This window comes from Ambystoma mexicanum, chromosome 6q (genome assembly GCF_040938575.1).
Source record: "Ambystoma mexicanum isolate Mex_15411 chromosome 6q, UKY_AmexF1_1, whole genome shotgun sequence".
Lineage (NCBI taxonomy): Eukaryota > Metazoa > Chordata > Amphibia > Caudata > Ambystomatidae > Ambystoma > Ambystoma mexicanum.
Genome location: NC_090937.1, coordinates 899,258,343 through 899,279,446, shown reverse-complemented (window position 1 = coordinate 899,279,446; position 21,104 = coordinate 899,258,343).

Below are 21,104 nucleotides of genomic sequence, written 5' to 3'. Positions count from 1 at the left end.
ATTTTTGAGGATTGCTTGCTGGAAGAAATCTGTCAAAAATGGGTGTAATACTGTTACTCACCTATACCAGAAGCCGGCGTTTTAAAACCATTTTGGGTAAAGATGAACATGGAACTAAAACTATGTCAAAGAAAGACTTGCTATCAGAAGCCTAAGAGGTGGATACAAATTAAAACTATATTCTGAAAACGCTTGAAGCAAGAAATTGTTTAATGTATGTGTTAAAAATGTCAGTTATATTATAAGAAAGGACCATTTTTAGACATTGGGTTAAGAGTTAAAGTTTCCCACACTGTGTTCAAACGAATTCTACACCTTCCCCCTGCCCTTGGCTAAGAGATTGACAGGTTGTTGTGAATAGGAACTAGGAGGGGCACCCTGGCCTGTTGCTCTCAGTGCAGACAAAGGAATCCTTGGGCTGAATAGAAAATGCTAATTCGGGTGTGACTGACAACAAACTGCTGGCAGGATGGAGAGACATGTGACCTCTGAGTCAGCCCAGATCTTGGAGGTGGAGACAAACCATTGTGTGGATTCGGAAAGCACAGCAAATGTATGTTTTAGATAAATGCTTATAAAATATTGTACCGGACTGACAAAAATGTGAAACTTTGAGATTGTTAAAATGAAAAATGCGCTCACAGTTGAAGACTAAGCTGTGCGATGTTCTGAGACCAAACCCTGGAATTTCAGATTGTAGCTACTGTGTTTACGGCAGGAACCGGAAAAATTACAGAATTGTGCTCAGATGGGGTGTGAATGCATGTCTAAAAATTGGTGCAGAACAAATATTGAGAAACCCACCAAAAGCACAAAAAGTGGTCATTTCTGAACCACAGCTCTTAGGAAGATGAGAGTTGAACAGAAATGTACCTTAATTAATCTGTCATGTGATTTATGTGATATTAACAAGTTGTGTATATTGTAAATATGTGTTTTATGAAAAATAAGATATGCTGTACACAGACCAAGTGGAGTGTGTTACCCCAAGCCATAAAGATGACACAGGATGACACGCTGATCCTTTCTCCAATCAGGGGACAGGGAATCCTATAACCTATCAGATCCTTAGAGGGTTGGGCATTGTAGAATCAGTCTCCCCACCCACTTTGGAAATACATAAATAGGGACTGCTGAGGACGGGACACACACTTTTCCACTACTCAACTGATTTCTTGGTGAAGCACCCTGCAAGAAGACCCAGACATAGATCCAGAACCAAACTCTAGAACCAACTCTAGAACTTTGAAGCAGAGAGACCTAACCCAAAAGCTGAACCCTTCTCAGTATGCCTGCAGAAACAAGCAACCTGATTCTAACCCCTAAACTTCCAAGGGGCTCTCACATTCAACAGCCGGGCTGTGCTGTTTTGTTATTCTAGCCAAGAACCCTGTGCTAGAACCAAGATCCAGACCCAGAAAGCAGAGCTGTATCCAGAACCCGTCAGATCCAGTCCAAGAGACCGCGCAGAGCGCAGTGCAGTGCTGAGAGCAGAACTGAGACCTGTCCGATGGCAAGAGAATCCCAGCCAAACCCATGACCAGATTTTTGGCGGGGCCCACTCCATTCCAAAGCCATAGGAGTGAGTATCTAGTCTAGAGCTGTCCATAACCAATCTCTTAGCTTAAAGTAATACTATTCCATCCATTTCAATCTGTCCAGAACTGCATTACAGAACCTCTGTTGTCTATCCTTAATTCTTTTCTCCTCCACATAATTCTTGATAATTGTAGCAATAATCATCTTTGCGCTGATAATTTCTGAAGAGGGACAAGTGTTTTGATGGACAGGGATCAGAGCGGAGGCGCCGCTGTTCTGGTGGATGCCCGTTGAGTGTCTTGCTTCTTCATAGCTCCTTAGTATAAGCCTATCCTTGTTGGTAAATCTTTAAAGCGCATCTGTCATTTTTGAAATCTTGACTTTATTTCTGAAAAATCCACTGCATGCGGAAAAGTTGCAGTGAATTGCAATTTAGCTCCATTTCACCACATGTCAAAATAGCTGTTTCTTGTTTTCAACTGCTGAAATTTGTTTTCAATCTGATACTCATTCATGAATCATTGCTAGTGTTGACCTGAACCAATCCAAAGTAACTCTCACTTATCCTGAAGCTCCGTTATTGAATTAAAATCATTTTAGCATATTTTCCCATTCATTGCAAATCACCTTCAAAGGTATTTTTGCCTGTTTTAAAATCATACCTGCTTTCTCTAAGCTTGCTGGGGGAACTGGGATTGAACTGCGTTATTGATTGTATTCTTGAAACCTGTGTGCCCTCATTTCCATCTCTTCATATTGCATAGTGGGGGAGTGAGTAGTCACAGGGGAAAAAGTGATCATATTATCTTTCAATTGAAATCATATCAAGTTTATTTCTGTGTTGCATTATTTCCCATCATTGCATTTCCTTGAACTCATGCAAAGTATTCTCGGCTACACTATTTTTCCTATTCCTACTCCTAACTGATTAAAGAGATTGTTGATATTGTAATATTACCCATTGATGATCACCGTTCATATTCATAAGTGTGCTATTTAGATATTATTTTTATTCATAAAAGTGTGGTATATATATTGTGCAATTCTTCAAATAAACCTTTTAATTTGCAAAACAAACCTACTTCTTGGCTCAGTGAGGTCGGGGAGATCCAAAGAGAGGGGCGTTATATAAGGGTTCATCATCCAGATTTAAAGAACTTTGACATAAAATATATAAATAAATGCTTCCATTGGGCATCCCATACTAAGCATTGACTTAGTTGGAGTGCTGGATTGAAGTCACTTACAGTGACTCACAAGGTCTGACGTCATTCACATTCAGACAGATGCATCTGAAAAGCACGGGACTACCCCAGGGGTATTGTGAGTCTCCATCTATTTTTAACAGAGTCCTGCAGATGGACTTGAGCAATATTGCACTAAAAAGTGTCATCCTGCAATACGTGGATGACATCTTAATTTGCAGCACCACAGAAGAGCAATGCAGGTACGATTCTGTTCAGCTACTGACTATACTGGCTGAGAAAGGATATAAGGTTGACAAGGAAAAGTTACAATATTGCCAACAAGAAGTGCTGTACTTAGGCCAGCTGATCTCACATGAAGGAAAGTGAGTGACCCCAGAAAGGGCTGAAGCCATACTGAAAACGGCTAAGCCACACACAATAAAACAGATGCAGAGCTTTCTAGGCCTATGCAACTGCGTTAGGGCATGGGTCTTCAACTACAGCCCTTACACCAAGCCTTTACCTCAGGCCCTAAAGAAGGCCCAAGTGACGAAAGAAAATATTGAATGGTCTGAGACCATGGAGAAAGGATTTGCTGAACTCAAAAGAGCTATTTGTACAGCACCAGTTCTAAGGATCCCCAATTATGCAGAGAAATGTTACCTGTTTTCACACACGAATGGCAGCGTTATGACGGCAGTGCTAACACATAGAACCACGTTGGGGTACAAGCCCCTGGCATACTACAGTGGGAATTTGGACCCAGTAATGAGAGGTCATTTCCTGTGCGAACAAAGTTTAGCTGCCGCAGCGTTCGCCATAAAGAAGGCTACAACCATTGTGATGGGATGCTCCATGACATTGTACGTCGAGCACTCACTATTTGCCATTCTAGAGAAACCAAAGGGCACATTGACATCTCAGAGAGCTTCTGCTTATGAAGTGATCATTTCAAATCCATTGATTAAAGTAGTCCGATGTAAGATAGTGAACCCAGTTATGTTAGTAGCAGAGCCAGTCACTGAAGGAGAACCAATACATGACTGTGCAAATTATGAAGAAATCTATGATGAAATCCCCAGGGTGAAAGAAAATGCCTTGGCAGAAGGAGAGATCATCTTCATTGATGGGTCTTCGAGGATTGATCAAAGTGATGGGCAAAGAAATACAGGTGTTGCTGTGGTGAAGCACACAGAAAATGGATAATTTTGAGTGCTTATTAGTGAGCGAATACTATCTCATTATTCAGCACAGGCTGCAGAATTATTGGCGTTGATACTCGCCATTGAGAATCACGCAGACCAGGAAGCAACGGTGTACAGTGACTCTGCATATGTGACGTCAACAGTGCACGCAGGCTTATTGGACAGGCTGGAAAAGGAGAGGCCACCTCTGAGTGGACGGCATGCCAGTGCAGCACGCAGCCTTATTGGACAGGCTGATCAAGGCACTACAGCTCCCAGTGGGCATAGCGGTCACGAAATGTGCCGCCCACACAAAGGGGACAGATTTTATCTCACACGGAAATCAAGCAGCAGACACGGAAGCCAAGCGTATGGCATCCAAATGTGAAACAATCATGGAAGTGATCCATGTCAACGAGCGAATGATGGTTACATGAACTGCACCTGAAAGTTACAGTAATTTGGGGCAAAAAAGATAGCGCTGGAGCAATTACATTATCCAGCACATATGACAAAAGAGAATCTAGCAGCAACGCTCACTGAAGACTGGTTCATACCGAATTTAGCTGAGCATGTTGCATTCTTTATAGTGAACTGTACAATCTGCCAGCAATTCAAGGCTGGGCACACATTAAAATTAATGAGAGGAGTCATCCCAAGGCCAAATGGGCCTTTTCAGCACCTGCATGTCAATTACGTCGACATGATTCAAGTATGTAACGAGTAATGGCCGAAAGAATGGACAAAAGTGAAAGCCGATCTAGGCCTGCCAGAGAACACGGAAGGACCTAGCATGGAGATATTCCTAGAACAGTGGCGTACACACATGTTCGAACCTGACGCCTTCTCCAAGTTCTTCTCGATCGAGAGGGTGCACCGTATACCATCTGGAAAACGGATCCCTGGGGCGTCTCCCCGCACTGTGATAGCGAAACTCCCTAATTACAGAGATCGAGATGCATTGCTCCAGAGAGCGAGAGCCAAAGGGACGTTGACATACAATGGCACCAAAATTAACTTCTTTCCTGACTACAGAAGGCAGGTCCAGAAAGCGAGGCAATCTTTTGAACACCTGAAGAAAAAACTACACGTCCTCAATGTCAAATACGGCCTCCTCTTCCCAGCCCAGCTTAAAATATACTACAATGGGACAACAGTCCACTTCACCGATCCAAAAGAGGCCTGGAAATGGGTGGAAACCCACATTGAAGGAGACTGGAGAATTCTGAGAAACAACATGTGCCCGACAAGCGAGAGACCCATTGCATCAGCCAGCGATGGATCCACGGAACAAAGAGATGGAGTGACAGTGAATGATGATCAACGGACACAGACCACACAGCACTTCATGTTGACCAAAGATGGGAAACACTATGGCGGCCACTAAGGAAGTGACCCCCCCTCTCGCGTGGTGTCCTAGGAACCCCACGCCATGAGGAGAACTGGTTTGTTTAGTTGTTGGCCACAATGGCCGGTACTTATTGCTGTGAACAATTCGGGCGACAGATACTTCTAGTTGGGTGGAGTATAAGGTGGGGGATGGGTTGGTTAATGATAAATAGTTTTGTTATTTTCTTGGTCCGTGTTAGGAAAGATTTCATAATTGTAGGTAATTTTCCTTCCATGTGGCAACACCCAAACATTTTGCTGTTGTTTTACACCCTGATCTAGACTTTGCCGGAGAAGCGCAGCCTTCCGCCGCACTCTTCTGGGCTTTTGCTCCATTCTTACGGGGAACCTAACATGCCCTTAAGACAGTCAGTACCGGGAGACTTGTTTCCCTTAGTCCTTTCCTTCCTTTTGAGCAACAAGATACAAGAGTGCAACAAGATACAAGATACAAGAGTGCACCGTAACTTACATTACCGCACTCTTGGGTCTCTAGTCATTCCAGTGGCTCTAAAAAGTCTCGTTGGACTTATCATGAAATGTGCAAGTGTGTCAAGGATGAGACTGGTGGCAGCTATCGTTTCTTTGTGTTTTGAACCCCTTTTTGCCATGTTAACCGCGCTTCCCGCCTTTGGCCCAAATGGGTGGCCTGGCCTCCAAAATGGCCGTGCCACGAGGTTCTTTGTCCTGTCCGCTGACCGTCTTGCCCCTTCACCTCCCCCCAGGTCGAGCCGACCCGGGGCAGTCCTTATTTGGTCATGCACTTTACCACGAAACACAACACATTTGCGGGCTTCTGCATGCCTTGTGTGTGCCTCCAGGATGTGGGCTGGGATGTCTGTTCCCAACACACATCCTGGGTGCCAGAGAGTCTAGAGTGTCTTGAATGCCTGGGACCACCGCGGTCTGTCATAGGTCCACGTATGGTGTGAGTGTTTTGTGAGCAGATCTCCCATTTGGTCCTCTCCGTTTTGGCGCGAAGGGAACTCTGGATAAGTGGAGGCTGGAAACACCACTACCATGTCGATCTCCTGAGTTCTCACAAACGAGGGATAAAGGAGCCAAGTATCCTGCAACTAAGAAGAGTCGAGGAATCACTGGTGACCCTGCACTGCTGTCGTCTTGTGAGACCCCTCTGCCTCTGATCGAACGAGAAGGCCTGTACTGGCGCTTTGACCCTTTAGAATAGTGGGAACAACTATTCTCGGCATCTTCACCAACTCCTGTATGTAAGCCTTCGGAAGCGTCCATGGGCCATCCAGTGGACTGACCAGCCTACACAGGAACCTTGCTCTGTCACCGCCGTCTGGCTACTGCTAAAATCCAAGCCCTCGACACTCTCACACGATTCGTACACTTGGCGTTCCCAGGTCTGAAGTGAGACGTGTGCTTTGGGACCGGAATACCTGCGGTTGCCGAGTTGCCCTGCCGTGGTAACAAACCTGTGCATGTTCGCTGCATGTGGGACACCCTCGACCCTGACTCCTGCTGTCGTGGAATCTAAACGGTGTCGAGACATCCTGCTGATCACATCTTAACCTGCCAGTACCGAAACAGAACCGGAGAAGCCTGGGTCTGCCTGCGTCGGGGACCGGTGAGTAGTCAATACCCTAACCGGTCGCCCTCCCGCAGGAGCCTGTGGCTCTCCACCGCTGTCGTAAACAGCAACCCTTTTCCGCCCTCGCGCCCTGCTTCTGCTCACAAGTAGAGGCTGCGCTTGAGTAGCGGGGAACTGTTCATCATTGTTTTGTTCACCTCTCTGAACTGCCTGATTTCCCCGAAGAGACAATCCGTGGCCCGTTGGCACCCGCGTGTGAAGGTACTTTTGAGCACAAGGCTCCACTCTTCGTAGGGCTCAGACTTCCTTCTAGTTAGGTGGTCTCTGATGTTGAACTGGGCCTAACGATTACTTGCACTGCCTGTTTTCCTCCCCATCTAGGGGGTCTGCATATTTCGTGCTTCTAACTCGTTAGACCCCTTGGTCTTGTATATATATTGTTTCGATTGTGATGTGTTGATTTACTTGAGTTTTATCGTGATTCTTTACTATGGTCGATGTTACAAAGGCCTTATAATAAATGTGTCTATATTTTTAATATAACACCTGCCTGGAGTAATGTGTAAGTGTCCTTGCTTTGTGTGCTCATTGCGTGCTTTTAGTCACCCTCACCCCTCTTGAGACCTAGTCTTGACCGCCGCCATCGCTACCCTGATTGGTCTGGCTTGTCCAGAGGTTACCCTGTTCCAAGAAACTAGGCTGGCCTTCTGAACCTCTGCCCCTCCAGGACAGAGTTCAGAAATCCATCTTAACAGTCCGGAAAAAGACTCTCATGCACACTGCACGAACCCTGCGCATGTCAACACAGCCATGGCTACACCCGCGTGCAATGCGCGAGAACACACCCGCTGTCCCACTTACCATACGGAATGGCCTCCACAAACACTAATTCGAAGGCCCTCCGAATTATGACTTGGAATGTTAACGGGCTGGGAAGGGGGAATCAAAAGACGACTGGTTACACAGTTCCTAAACAGACACACACCGGATATAATCTTCCTGACCGAGACACACCTGGCCGGCACCAATTGCAATCTATTACCAACTATAAACAGGCAATACATGCCGGCTTCACCATGGGTTACGCGGCGTCCTTGTACTGGTACACAAAAGACTGCCCCTCACTCTCACAGAAGTGACACAAGATACTGGTGGTAGATTTGCACATGTCACCGGATCACTCTTGAACCAGACCATCGTGATGCTAGTGGTCTATGCCCCCCCGGCACTTCTGCCTGCGCGAATAGAAGATATCACGCCCATGATTGCCAGAGACAAGTCCGACCTTATTATTATTGGTGGGGACTTTAACAGAGTTATGGACGTAGAAGCAGATCATACACACCTAAGAGGCAGGTACCCATCCATTCGCACCAAACTAGCCACCTTCGCTATGTCACTAGGTCTAAGTGATGTATGGCGGTACCTCCACCCGGGTGTGAGGGAATACTCATTTCACTCCGGGGCGCATGCTTCTCTGTCCCATCTAGACTACTTCTTCCTCCCGACACCAGAGATGCACAGAGCATCCAAGGCATCCAAGGCAACCCTACTACCCCGAGGCATATCAGATCACTCCCCTGTGCTGATTGAGCTAACCACAAACAGACCATGCCCGCCCCCACTTGGTGCCTCAATAATTACTACCTAGGTTTCCCCGAGCTACTAGAACAAGCACAAGCAGCTACCACAACATACTTCGAACTGAACACCGGATCAGTAGAGGACCCGGGCGTGCTGTGGGAGGCATACAAAACGGTACTGCGGGGCGAGATTATTTCTTGGACCGCGGCACACAAAAAAAAGCATTTACAAAACATGGCTGAGGCAGAGCAACAGGTCACACAAGCCGAAGCAGACCAAATGAACCGTGATCAACCCGAGACCCACCGCACATTAATGAAAGCCAAAAAACACCTCCAAAATGTGGCACTAGACTGTGCTAGACAGGCCCATAGAACGATGAGAGCTAGAATTTATGAAACGGGCGACAAAGTGGGCAAAATGCTGCCATGTTTGGAGAAGAGAGATGAGGGCAGTCGGAATGTAAGAACGATCAGAACAGAGAACTCTGAGTCTTCGGTAACTGACCGTGACATAGCGGAAGGTTTTGTCTCCTACTATGCAGATCTATATAAACCTCCCACGACACCGATTGACGTCTCTGTGCTGGACGGGGTCACGCTCCCCTCCCTCAGCGCGGATCAACAGATCCTCTTGGAAAAGGACATCACAGAGGAAGAAATCACAGCGGCCATGTGAGAGCTTCAAACCGGGAAAACTCCCAGACCAAACGGCTTTCCGATAGAAATGTGGCATAAACTGGGAACGAATGTAATTGCCCCACATCTGCTGCAAATGTTTTCTCACGCTAAAACCCAAGGTGCCCTACCCGCAGATCTGAGAACAGCTACAATAATAGTGATCCCCAAAGCAGACAAACCCCCAGACCTAGGATTGGTCTCTACACAACACCCACTATTTGATCCTCCGAACCATCAGGAAGATGACCTCTCTGGCACTGGTTTGGGACTAGAAACAACTTGGTCCTCGGACCACAAGACTTTATACTTGTTCCGCAAACCGGGGCCACAAACACACTAGACTCTGGTGGGTGGCACATTCAGTTGCCCCTTTACACCACACACAACTAGGACGTGTTGGGCTTTTACTTTTTCCATTTTTTACTTCTGTACTGGATAGACTGCACATCCAGCTATACATGTTCTGAATGGTCCTTGTTTGAAAATGTTCTTTCTTTGCTAACATTTCTTTGTATGTACACTACTGTTTGATGAAATTCATAATGCACACGAATAGTTGGTGATTCCTTGAAAGTGTAACCTTTGTAGTACCTCTCTTTGAGAAAAATGTTGCTTTCGTTATAATAATTGCCAAAATTAAAAATGGCTAAAAGGTCACAGCAGTAGTCCACTTGAACCATTGTTCTTTTGCTCCAGACCAGTAACATTGGACTCTTCGGGGCAGCCTGAGATATAGAACTAGTTGTATATCCAGAGCACTTGGGTTCCACATTTGTTGCTTTTAGAGGCAAACTAGTCACAAGCCTCGTTTATTTGAAAGCAATCACACGTAAAGTAATAGTGTGTGTAACTATCTGTCCGGGTAGGTCAGTTCTCCTTCCGTATAACAACAAACCCCCAGACCACTGCAGCTCTTATAGACCAATATCTCTTATAAATTGCAAAACCAAAGTCTTGGCAAAGGTGCTTGCTAACAGACTGCAGCAGTCTATAACATCATTGATCCACCCTGACCAATGCGGGTTTATGCCCCAAAGGTCTACCCGCATGAACATTCATAGACTACACTCTGCACTAGAAAAGACCCCCACCATACAAGGCCCCCTGGCGTTACTCGCAATAGATTTTGAAAAGGCATTTGACTCGGTACGCTGGGAGGCGATATGGAAAATAATGCGTCAAAAGGGATTCGGGCCAGTATATCTGAGCTGGGTGCAATTGCTATACGAGTCACCTGAAGCATAAATGAGAGTCAATGGCTGGCCCTCAAAGCCCTTTAAATTGGGAAGGGGAACGAGACAGGGGTGTCCCCTATCTGCATTAATATTTGCACTTGCGATCGAGCTCTTGGCAGTGCTGTTGCTCACATCAAGGTCATGGACTGGCTTCCACTGGGCAGACAACTGGGAAGATAGAGACTCCCTATACGGGAACAACGTATTAATCTACTTGAAAGATCCACATAACTCCTGCACCACGATAACAAACCTCCTAAATAGATACGGAGCATTTAGTGGACGCCGGGTGAACTGGTCTAAATCAACACTATTCCCAGTCGATGAATTGCAATTTGTGATACCAGATAACTGACCGTACTGACATGTGACGAATCAATTTCGGTACCTTGGTATACAAGTCATGAGCAACCTGAGTGATTATGTGGTGAAAAACCTCTATCCGATCACGGCCAGGTTCACAGAGGATACTCGCCACTGGGTCTCCCTTCCGCTGACCCTGCTGGGCAGAGCAGCCCTCTTCAAAATGATGACCCTCCCCGTTACCTATATATATTACAGAACGCCCTGTTACACATCCCCCAGAAGGAATTTCAAAACATCGACCACACACTTAGAAAACTGCTGTGGAGTGGCAGACACCCCCGTATTGCATTGCATATCCTCCAGCATTCCATTTGGGAGGGAGGGATTGGCCTGCCACATTTGCAGTCCTATTATTGGGCCAGCAAAATGGCAGTGGTTAATGACATGATACATGGAGACAAATCACTGCCACATAATAGAACATTGAGTACTGAAGAACGAAGCAGGCCTCAGCTCGAACACCTCTACAGGGCAACATCACCCACATCCCCCCTAACCATGCTGTCGCATGTAGCACTGATTTGGAAGGCAGTGTACAAACATGTAGGCTGGGAAAAGATAATCACCCCACTGCAGCCATTATGGGGTAACAAGAACCTTCCTGAAGTGGACAAACTCCCAAAATGGCACCATTGGACAATTCTGGGGATCAACACAGTAGGGGACATCATCACCAAAGGTAAACTGGTGCCCTTTGAGTCTCTAGTAACCTGTTTCCACCTCCCACTCACCGAGCGTTACCACTATACACAACTACAGCATGCGGTGAGAGCTCATCTCCAAGCCCTAGCAGACATGCCCGAAAGCACTCCGCTTGAGATGAACATAGTCCAGACAAGAATCGATACCAAAATCACATTCACAATGTACAATGTCATAACCTCCTTTGCCACGACCGAACTATCGAGCCTGAAGCTGAAATGGGAAAGAGATCTCGGAACAATACAAGCAGAGGACTAGGTGACGGCCCTCATGTATCCCCGGGAGGTGACAATTTCTGCCAGACTTATACACTTCAAGATACTCCACAGAATATATTACCCTAGAGTGTCACTATACAGGTGGTGAAAAATGACTGATCCGCAGTGCCTCAGATGCAGAAGGGAAGAAGGTACCTTCTTCCACATAATATGGGAGTGCGACAACATCCAAGATACTGGCAGCAATGTTGCAGTGAGCTCTCACGGGTGCTTGGGAAGGAGATATGCAGGGACCCAAAACTACTACTGCTCGGGATGGAGGGGGAGGGGGATATGGCCAAATATGAGAAACTGTTCCTATCAATGACCACAGCACTAATCAAAAGGAACATTGCGAGGCTGTGGGGCTCAGCAGCGGTACCCCCAATACGAACAATGGATTACAGACGTGAATATGTGCATTATGATGGAACACAGAGTATATACAGCAAGAGGCTGTCCAATGAAGGCTGATAAGGTATGGCAGAGATGGGAAGACGTGCAATGAGCACTGCGATAGTTTAGGCGAAAGACACAGAGTACTGAACACAAAGAAAAAAGGCCTGATCGATACCCGATGTGAGCGATGGGAGACATTTCGAGACCTCATTTTCTATGTTTGAGTGTTGTTGTTATATTTATCTTTGTTTCTACTCTTTACGTGCATGTATGATTATTTGTAAATGGTCACTCATGACCAAGTTGGACCCGTCGGTCCTGTAATTTGTTCACCTTATGTATACAAAATAATAAAAATGTGTTACAAAAAAAAAGTATGTAACGGGTACAGATACTTAATTGTTGTGGTGTGTCCATTCTCTAGATGGAGTGAGGCAGGTCCATGTTCACACCCAGACTCTACCTGTGCGGCCACATTTTTTGTGAGAGAGGTGTTCCCCAGGTGGAGAGTGTGTGAAGTCATGAGATCAGATAACAGAGCTCATTTTGTAAACAAGACATTTGAACAGATTAGCTTGCTGCTTGGTATAAAGCACAAGTTCTCATCAGCTTAACATCAGCAAGGTAACAGAATTTGTGAGAAGCTCAACGGCTTGTTAAAGGAAAGGATAGCCAAGTTGAAGCTGACTCTAAGAAAGGGATGGTTGCACTGCCTTCCTTTGGCACTGTATGCACTTCGGAACCAACCAGGTTCTGACCATCATTTTACGCCACACGAGATAGCCACAGGAAGAGGAATGAGAACTCCTGTGACACCACAAGATAGAGCTAGATGTGATGCCCAATCAACCGGAGAAATTTTAGGGTCTGAAATGCAAAACTATCTGAGCTGCATGACATCTTACCTTACTGTAATTTCAGACCAGCTGCAGCGACGACAAAAAGGGTGCAGGGCAGCACGGAACACAGAAGGAGATACTACTACAGACACAGCTCAAGGACTTTGTATAACATCCATCTTCCCTGGAGACACTGTACTTGTGAGGAACCATACAAGGAAAAAGCGGGACGAGCCAAGGTTTAATGGTCCCTTCACGGTGGAGGACTGCACCCCATCTGCAGTGAAACAACAAGGCACGAGAGCTTGGATTTTTCTCTGCGATATCAAAACCTACATCAGAGAAGGGCCCCTGCCTGCACCCCAACGAGAGGAGTTGATGAGCGACGGCGAAGAACCACAGCACGTGCAGACAAGATCCATGACATGGAAGCAGGACGCATGACTAGCCAAGCAAGGACAAAGAAAGTTTTGCAAATTGTGGCTTAAATTGGACACTTCCTCTAAGCAAAAAAGGGGATAAGGACATAAAAACGGACACTCTGTGCATCCTAGTTGCAGGGTGAAGAAGAAAATTGCACGGATAAGCCACAACACAGTCTCTTGACTTTGAATTTTGGACTGAGGCACACTTAAGCCTTAACGAGAAAAGGATATGCCAAATGTTGACCAAGGACACTTACATTGGAAGCAAATACTATATCCTGACTCATTTCACACGGAGACCCTATTCTAAATCACTTATGGTGTCCCGCAGTAACGACATCACAAAGGATGTGGTCACATATTTTGATCCAGTGCTAAAATCATACCCATCATTGGTAGGGAGCCTCACCAAGTCACTGACTTTCTTCAAGATCCTGAAAACGAAAAGACAATAAGAAGACTGCTTACTGTTATTACCGAATAATTCCTCCTACTTTCAGAGTACGATGAGAAGGAACCAAATGCCCCAAACACAGATGGAAATAAATGAGCTTATAAACACAGTGTTCTTTTGCAATAATCAAAGATTGTCCAACTCTTGTCGGGAGAACAATAGACACACTCACGTTTCTTCGATAAAATCGTAATCCTAGTTGCACTCGCCGAGACCGGACAGTGCAGACATTGTTTACATCAAGGAGAGAAAATATAATCCTGAACCTCAGCAAGACAGGACGAATGTCCCTGTCACCAGAGGACAGTAGATTGGCCCACAACGTCCTATTTTGCCTAGTCACTGATTTTCCAAAACTAGTGGGGAGACCGATCGATGTTGACGTCCTCAAATTCATCAGAGATCCAGCTAATGTTGCACAGATGGGCATGCTCTTGCATGGAATTGTGCTCGAAGTAGTAATCTCTAACCATCAGCAGAATTATCTGAGGAGATTCTAAAAGCCTTCCGCCGAGGGACAGGTCGAGGAAGCAGTGTAAAGGACTTCACATATTGCATTTGTTGTTATTTAGTCCTTATTTCTTCATACTGATCAGCATATAAGATGTCCTCAGGACTGAAGCAAATCCGAGGAGTGGACTGGGAGCTCACTTACTTTGAACATGCACAGTAAAAGGACTTACTGAAGTGTTATTTAATTTGATTTTTTCCATAATCTAGCAAAGGAACTGTATCCTGAAATAAGAGACAATCTGTCACCCGCAAGAGTGGGGACACTTGTGGAACACCTGAGACCCTTAATCACAGAGTCCTAAAGACAATATTGTGTAAAGGAATACAATAAAACATCGACATTTGGTGAATGATCGAAATGGGGATCCGGAGCAGCAAAATGGTCCGACCACAGGAGGAGAGACAACTACGCTTCTCTGGAAGTAAATGCTGCCGCCTGACATACAGGGGCATAATGTATTTGTGTATCATATTCATCATTGTTTTAACAATTAACGATCAGAACTGAATTTTTTATTGGTGCACAAAGCGTTCCAATTCCAGTGCACCTACCTAATGATGCACGCATGAAACCCACAAAAGCAACCAGACCTTACATAGTCATTCCAGTCCATAGAAGATCTTATGGATGAACTAATGAACTTGAAATGGATGTGATTAATAATGACACACACACACTTGCGGTAACAAACAAACAGAAATGCCGGAGACAGGGCCAGCAAAGAATGAATGAAGAAAGATTACTGATTACCACACGCATGCAAACACTGAATGCACATGAAACATGCCTGGTGTCAATGACTGCAGAACCACAAACCGAAACAGTAGAGAAGAAGAAACTGCCTGTCATAAGAAACTCCACAGCAGATGTGAAAAAACAAGGAGAGATAGGAAGAAAACCAACAGAAGCAGTCATATCAGAAACCCTTAAGAAATCAAGCGCCAACTCAGAGGAGCTCTCTGCACAAACACAACTGATAGTAGGCGCATTATGGCCGTTTATAACCAAAGCAAGAAAAATGCAAGATAAACTGAAGAACAAAACCACAGAGACTATATTGTCAAACATATATGTTCCAACACAGGGGACAAGTACCAGTTTCACAGTACAACCATATATTAGACCAATGCCAGAATGGATACAAACATTTCTAGCCCGACAGAAAGGGATGTATGAAGAGAGGGAAAGAGCTGCCAGACTCTTATCCACTCAAATGGCGCAGATGAGGAAGCCTGCACCATGGACCGGGATACCTGAGAATCCTCCAGCAAGAAAGAGCCATACAAATGCATTTAGGGATGTAGTTATAGCAAATTACAGGAGAACACTAAGAATAAAGAGAAGCATGCATGGAGATGACAATGAACTAAACGATTACCTAGACAGCACAGCACATTTGGGAAACAACATTTGATACCAGCATATGAAAGAAGTTGAAAGACGAAATTCAGAAGGGGAATGCTTTGTTTGTGCACTCCTACCATACAGCATGGGGAAATCTAAGATCTTCGTAGCTGTAGAAATCGATGTCCAGACAGCACATTGTCTGTCACACGTAGCAATGTGCAAGACCAGAGGCCAGTTCATGGGTAGTGATGCCTCATTAATATGGGCAACTGAAACAGCCTATCCCGACGAAGATGATTATGTTCAAGACATTAAGACTAGAAACAGAGCTCATACCGGGAATCTTGTGATCAGGTACGAGAAGCCTGGAGATAAAGGAGCAGGAATAAGATTGGAAGTGAACCCGAAACTAAATATCCAAGGAAAAACTCCAGAGGAAGCTCAAAAGTGGAAGGATTGAAACCAAATGCAGATTTGGGGAAAAGTGCTTTCACCAGATGGGTGGGAAAAAGGACTGGTGATTTGCAGAGCCTGGGTGATCACTGGACTCTACAAGGAAACAGTTCACATCGTGCAGAATGGCTGTGGCCGAAACTTGCAAAACTATTGATATGGGTCAGAGACAGAGGAGATAGTGCCACTAGAAAATCCAAATTCTGCTTCAGGAATAATGGCACTAGAAAGATGGGGTGGGAGGGAATAAGAACTGTGGACGAGTTTTGACGCTCCAAGAATGGTGCATGGCACTGCAGTAATTATGGATCATTATTGGGCATGTGGATCCAAGGCATGCATCAGACTGCCAAGTGTAACGCTCACCTGGTATCCACGGGGACATCACTCAGCCTGTTCTGACCTCTTACGACCTCAAACCCTTCCCTGGAGTCTACTCGTCTGGAGACTGGGACTAGTTTTCTTGGAAAGTGTGCTCTCCATCCTGCTTTCAGCGCAGGGGCGCGTTGATTGATGCGGGTTCGTTGCTGCCTAGTTACTTCACTGGCAAGAGTCTGACAGGTAAGTATAATGAGTCTTTTGAACAGTTCTCTAACTTTGTTCCTTTCCTTCCTTAGATGATGGCCGGCATCCAGGGATGGCGACGTGCTGCTGAGATGAGTAGCGCTGAAGGTGAGTGAGAGCGCGATGTGCGATGCGACCCTTTCGTATTTGTATTGAACTGAGTTATTTTTCTGTGTCTTTTAGGTGCCGTGACGTTTTTCAGCGTGGATGCCGGTTATGAAACAGAAATACGGTGAGATAAGCGTGGTATGCGGCGCCTCTAGATGTTTCCACGCTAACCTGGAGTGTCTTTTCCCTCTTGCAGATGGATGATAAGTTCCGGAGACAGAGTTCCCCCAGAGCGGCTGGGAGTCAGGTAAGTGTTTGAAGCTCATACAGTCTTTAAAAAATAAGCGAAGATTTGCTGAAGGCTTACTAATGCCTTTTTTCTGTTCTTTTCCCTTTTCCTTAGGAAGCGGCGTGCTGGGATGGGAATGACACCGCCGAAGATGCCCGCAGAATAGAAAGATCGATTAATGATGGGCAGAAGCGCCGCAAGGTAAGGCTGTTCCTAACGGTGTTCTTGTTCTTGCAGGAGCTGAGCGCAGAAGAAAGATGCAGCCTTACTGGGGACCGATCCGAACCCGGTGAGTGTCACGCTGCAGGTGCAGAAAACACAAAGCATGTTTCTCAGACCCGGCATGGCTTAAATAGTCTCTGGGTATCCCAGGTGTCTCTGGGCTGAACCACACCCAAAAGACTAGACTGCACATGCAGTTCTGAGAACCGAAATATGTTTTTGCATCCATCTTGTCCCCTTCAATGCACTACAAGTCCAATCCCCAATGTTATCCTATGGGAGTGAGTGAGTCTGGTGCCAAAAGCGCCAAATCTGACTCCAAGTGGGTCTTTGGAGGGATGCAGAGGCCCTTGAAGGCCATGTAGGGGATTGTGGCCGGGCTCCAGCCTGACAACTTGGAGTGCTGGGGACATGAGGTGCTGGAATCATGACAGCACTCCCCCCAAGGCCCCTCTCAAGGTGGCTCTTCTGTCTGGTCCTGGTTTGTTTGGATGGTTTTGATGAAATCGTCTAAGCAAGCGAGGTGCATCGATGTACTCACAAGGCTCCCATGTCCTGTCTTGTGGACCATACCCCTTCCAGTCTACTAGGTAGTATAATTTGGATCTGACATACTTTGAATCCAGTATGTCCTTGACTTTGAACTCTGGCTGCTCGGCTAAAACTACTAGCTGCGGTGGCATTGCTAAGGAGAGACACGTGGAACACAGGATGAATCTGCATGTTTGACGGCAAAGCTAGTATGACCGCCACAGGATTTATCACGGAGGTGACGGTGAATGGACCCAAGTATCTTGGACGGACAGTTCGGGTTCCTTTAATGGACACGTGTTTAGACACCAGCCAGACTTTGTCTCCCACTTGGTAGTTGGGGGCCTTTGCTCGGTGTTGATCACCAAACTTCTTTTGGCGATTCTTAGCTTGATGTAGGTGTTCAGCTGCCCTTTTAAAGGTTTGAGAAATGGTCGTGTGCAAGGTTTTGACTGCTGGCATTTCCAGGGTTGTAGGAACGTCCAACTCAGAAGTACATGGGTGCCTGCCATACATGGTATAAAAGGGTGTCTGCCCAGTGCTAGTTTGTAGGGAATTATTATAAGCATATTCAGCTATCCATAATCGGTCGAACCAGCTTCCTTCAGCTTGGTGTAACATGCAACGCAGATAGTGCTTGAGCGTCTGATTTATCCTCTCAGTTTGACCATCTGTTTGGGGATGGTGACTGGTGGATAGCCGGATGTCGATCTGGGCCATAGAGCAACATTTTCTCCAGAAGTTAGATACAAATTGAGTACCTCGGTCTGAGACAAAAACTGAAGGAAACTCATGGAGCCGTACATTGCCTTCAAGATATACCTTCACCAGAGGGGAAGCATTTGGGAGCCCCTTAAGAGGAATGAAATGTGCCATTTTTGAAAATAGGTCCACGACCACAAGAATAGTGTTAAACCCTTGACTGGGTGGTAAGTCCGTAATAAAATTGAGGGACAACGTGTGCCAGGGTGCTGGTGCGATTTCCAATGGTTGTAATAGCCCAGCCGGTTTCTGCTTGGATGACTTGTTTTGAGCACACACTCCACAAGATAGGATGAATTGGATAATGTCTTTACGCCACGTGGGCCACCAATAATTTCGTTTTACCTTGGCTAGGGTTTTAGCGATTCCAGGGTGGCCCTCGATCAAGGAATCATGATAACCGGACATGACTTGTTCTCGTAGTTCTTGGTTTGGTAAGAATAAATGATTCCTGACGTAGGGCAACTGATCTTTTATCATTTAATGTTCTCCTTCTGCACTCCACGCTTGTAATTGCTCCGGACTCATCAGGTTTTGGATTTCTTCATGTATTTCTTTCTGAGTTATAGTTGCTGTGATTCCTAGGAGCTTGTCACTCGGGATGATTGCTATTGGGTCAGGGGTCTGATACCCTTGCTCTTCCACCCCCATACGGGAAAGGGCACCGGCCTTCCCGTTCTTCACCCCTGGTCAAAATGTAATCACGTAGTCATATTCAGCAAAGAAAAGAGCCCAACGTAGTTGTCGTGAGGATTGGGCCTTTACCGTTTTTAGGTACTGGAGGTTCCGGTGTCAGTTATTACGGTGACTGTGTGTCTGGTGCCCAAGAGGCAGTGCCGCCATGCCTTAAAGGATGACTTAATGGCCAGGAGTTCTTTGTCTGTGATAGCGTAATTGAGTTCAGGGGGTGTGAATTTACGGGACCAGAAGGCAACAGGGTGTAACTGGCCTGTTTCGGGGTCCTTTTGTGAGAGGACGGCTCCCATAGCCATGCTTGAGGCGTCCGTTTCCACGAGGTATGGGAGATCAGGGCGAGGGTGGCGTAAGATTGGGGCAGATGTGAATCTTGCTTTGAGTTCCTGGAAAACTTCCTCGGCATCTGTTGTCCACTGGAACTTTTTGTTGCTTTTCTTTAGCAATGACGTGATGGGATGCACGATTTGCGAAAATCCTGGGATGAAACGGCGGTAGAAGTTTGCAAAACCCAGCATACTTTGAACCCTCTTGAATGAATTTGGGGGTGGCCATTTCAGGATAGCATCTACCTTGTGTACATCCATTCGGATTCCATTCGGGCTGACAATAAAGCCCAGGAATTCCACCTCAGAGACGTGGAATTAGCACTTTTTGAGCTTGGCATAGAGCTGGTGTTGATGGAGTTTCTCCAATATGTATCGGACGTGTTTAACGTGGTCCTGCTTTGATGCGGAATATACTAGAATATCATTGATGTACACTAGAGCACAGACATCAATCAATTCCCGTAGGACATCGTTCATGAAGTATTGAAACACTGCAGGCGCGTTGCAAAGGCCAAAGGGCATTACTTGATATTCGTACAAGCCGTATTTGGTGCGAAAAGCGGTTTTCCATTCGTCCCCCTGTTTTACGCGAACAAGATGATATGCCCCCCTCAGGTCTAGTTTTGTGTAGATTTGGGCATCTTTGACTTGATCAAGCAATTCAGGGATCAGTGGCGGGGGTAGCGGTTTTTTATGGTAATCTGGTTCAGTGCGCGATAGTCAATGCACGTTCTCAAGTCCCCCTCCTTTTTCGGTACGAAGAATAGAGGACTGGCTGCTGGAGACTTCGAGGGACAGATGAACCCGTTGGCCAGGTATTGGTCAAGATAGGCCTTCAGGTGCTGGTTTTCTGGTTCCGTGAGTGCGTAAATTCGCCCACAAGGGATTTGTGCGTCGGGTATCAGGTCGATTTGTCAATCGTATGGTCTATGCGGTGGCAGGGTATTAGCCTGTTCTTTCTGAAAGACATCTTGAAAGTCCTGGTATTCACTTGGTAGGGTGCCAATTGCCACAGTCGCAAGTGTGGAGGTTCTGGTGTCTATTGGTTGTTTCTCTTGGCGATAACATGTGTGGGTGCAAGTCTCGGGAAAGGCCAATTCTTTTTCTCGCCAATCGATTCGAGGATTGTGAGCTACCAACCATGGCATTCCCAAAATCAACCGGAACTGTGGTGCCTTAATGAGGTCGAAAACAATAGATTCTTGGTGTCCATCCTGGCACAGAAGGGTTAAAGCTGCAGTGCATTGGGATACTGGACTAGAAGCTATTTCCGTGCCGTCGACAGTAGTAGCAGTGTCAGTGGTTGATTTAGGGCGTAACGGAAGCCCCATCTTTGCCGCAAGATCCTGGTCGATGTAATTCCCAATGGCTCCACTGTCAATGTACGCTTGTACTGCGTGCATCCAAGATGGTTGTTGGTGGTTGATCAAGACCACAGATAGTGCAAAATGGGAGGTCTGTAGTTCACTTTCTTCGCTCGACAAGTGGACCCCTACACTTGCCGTGCTGGGGAATTTTACGATTCCTTGATGTTATCTTCCTTGTCCATGGCCC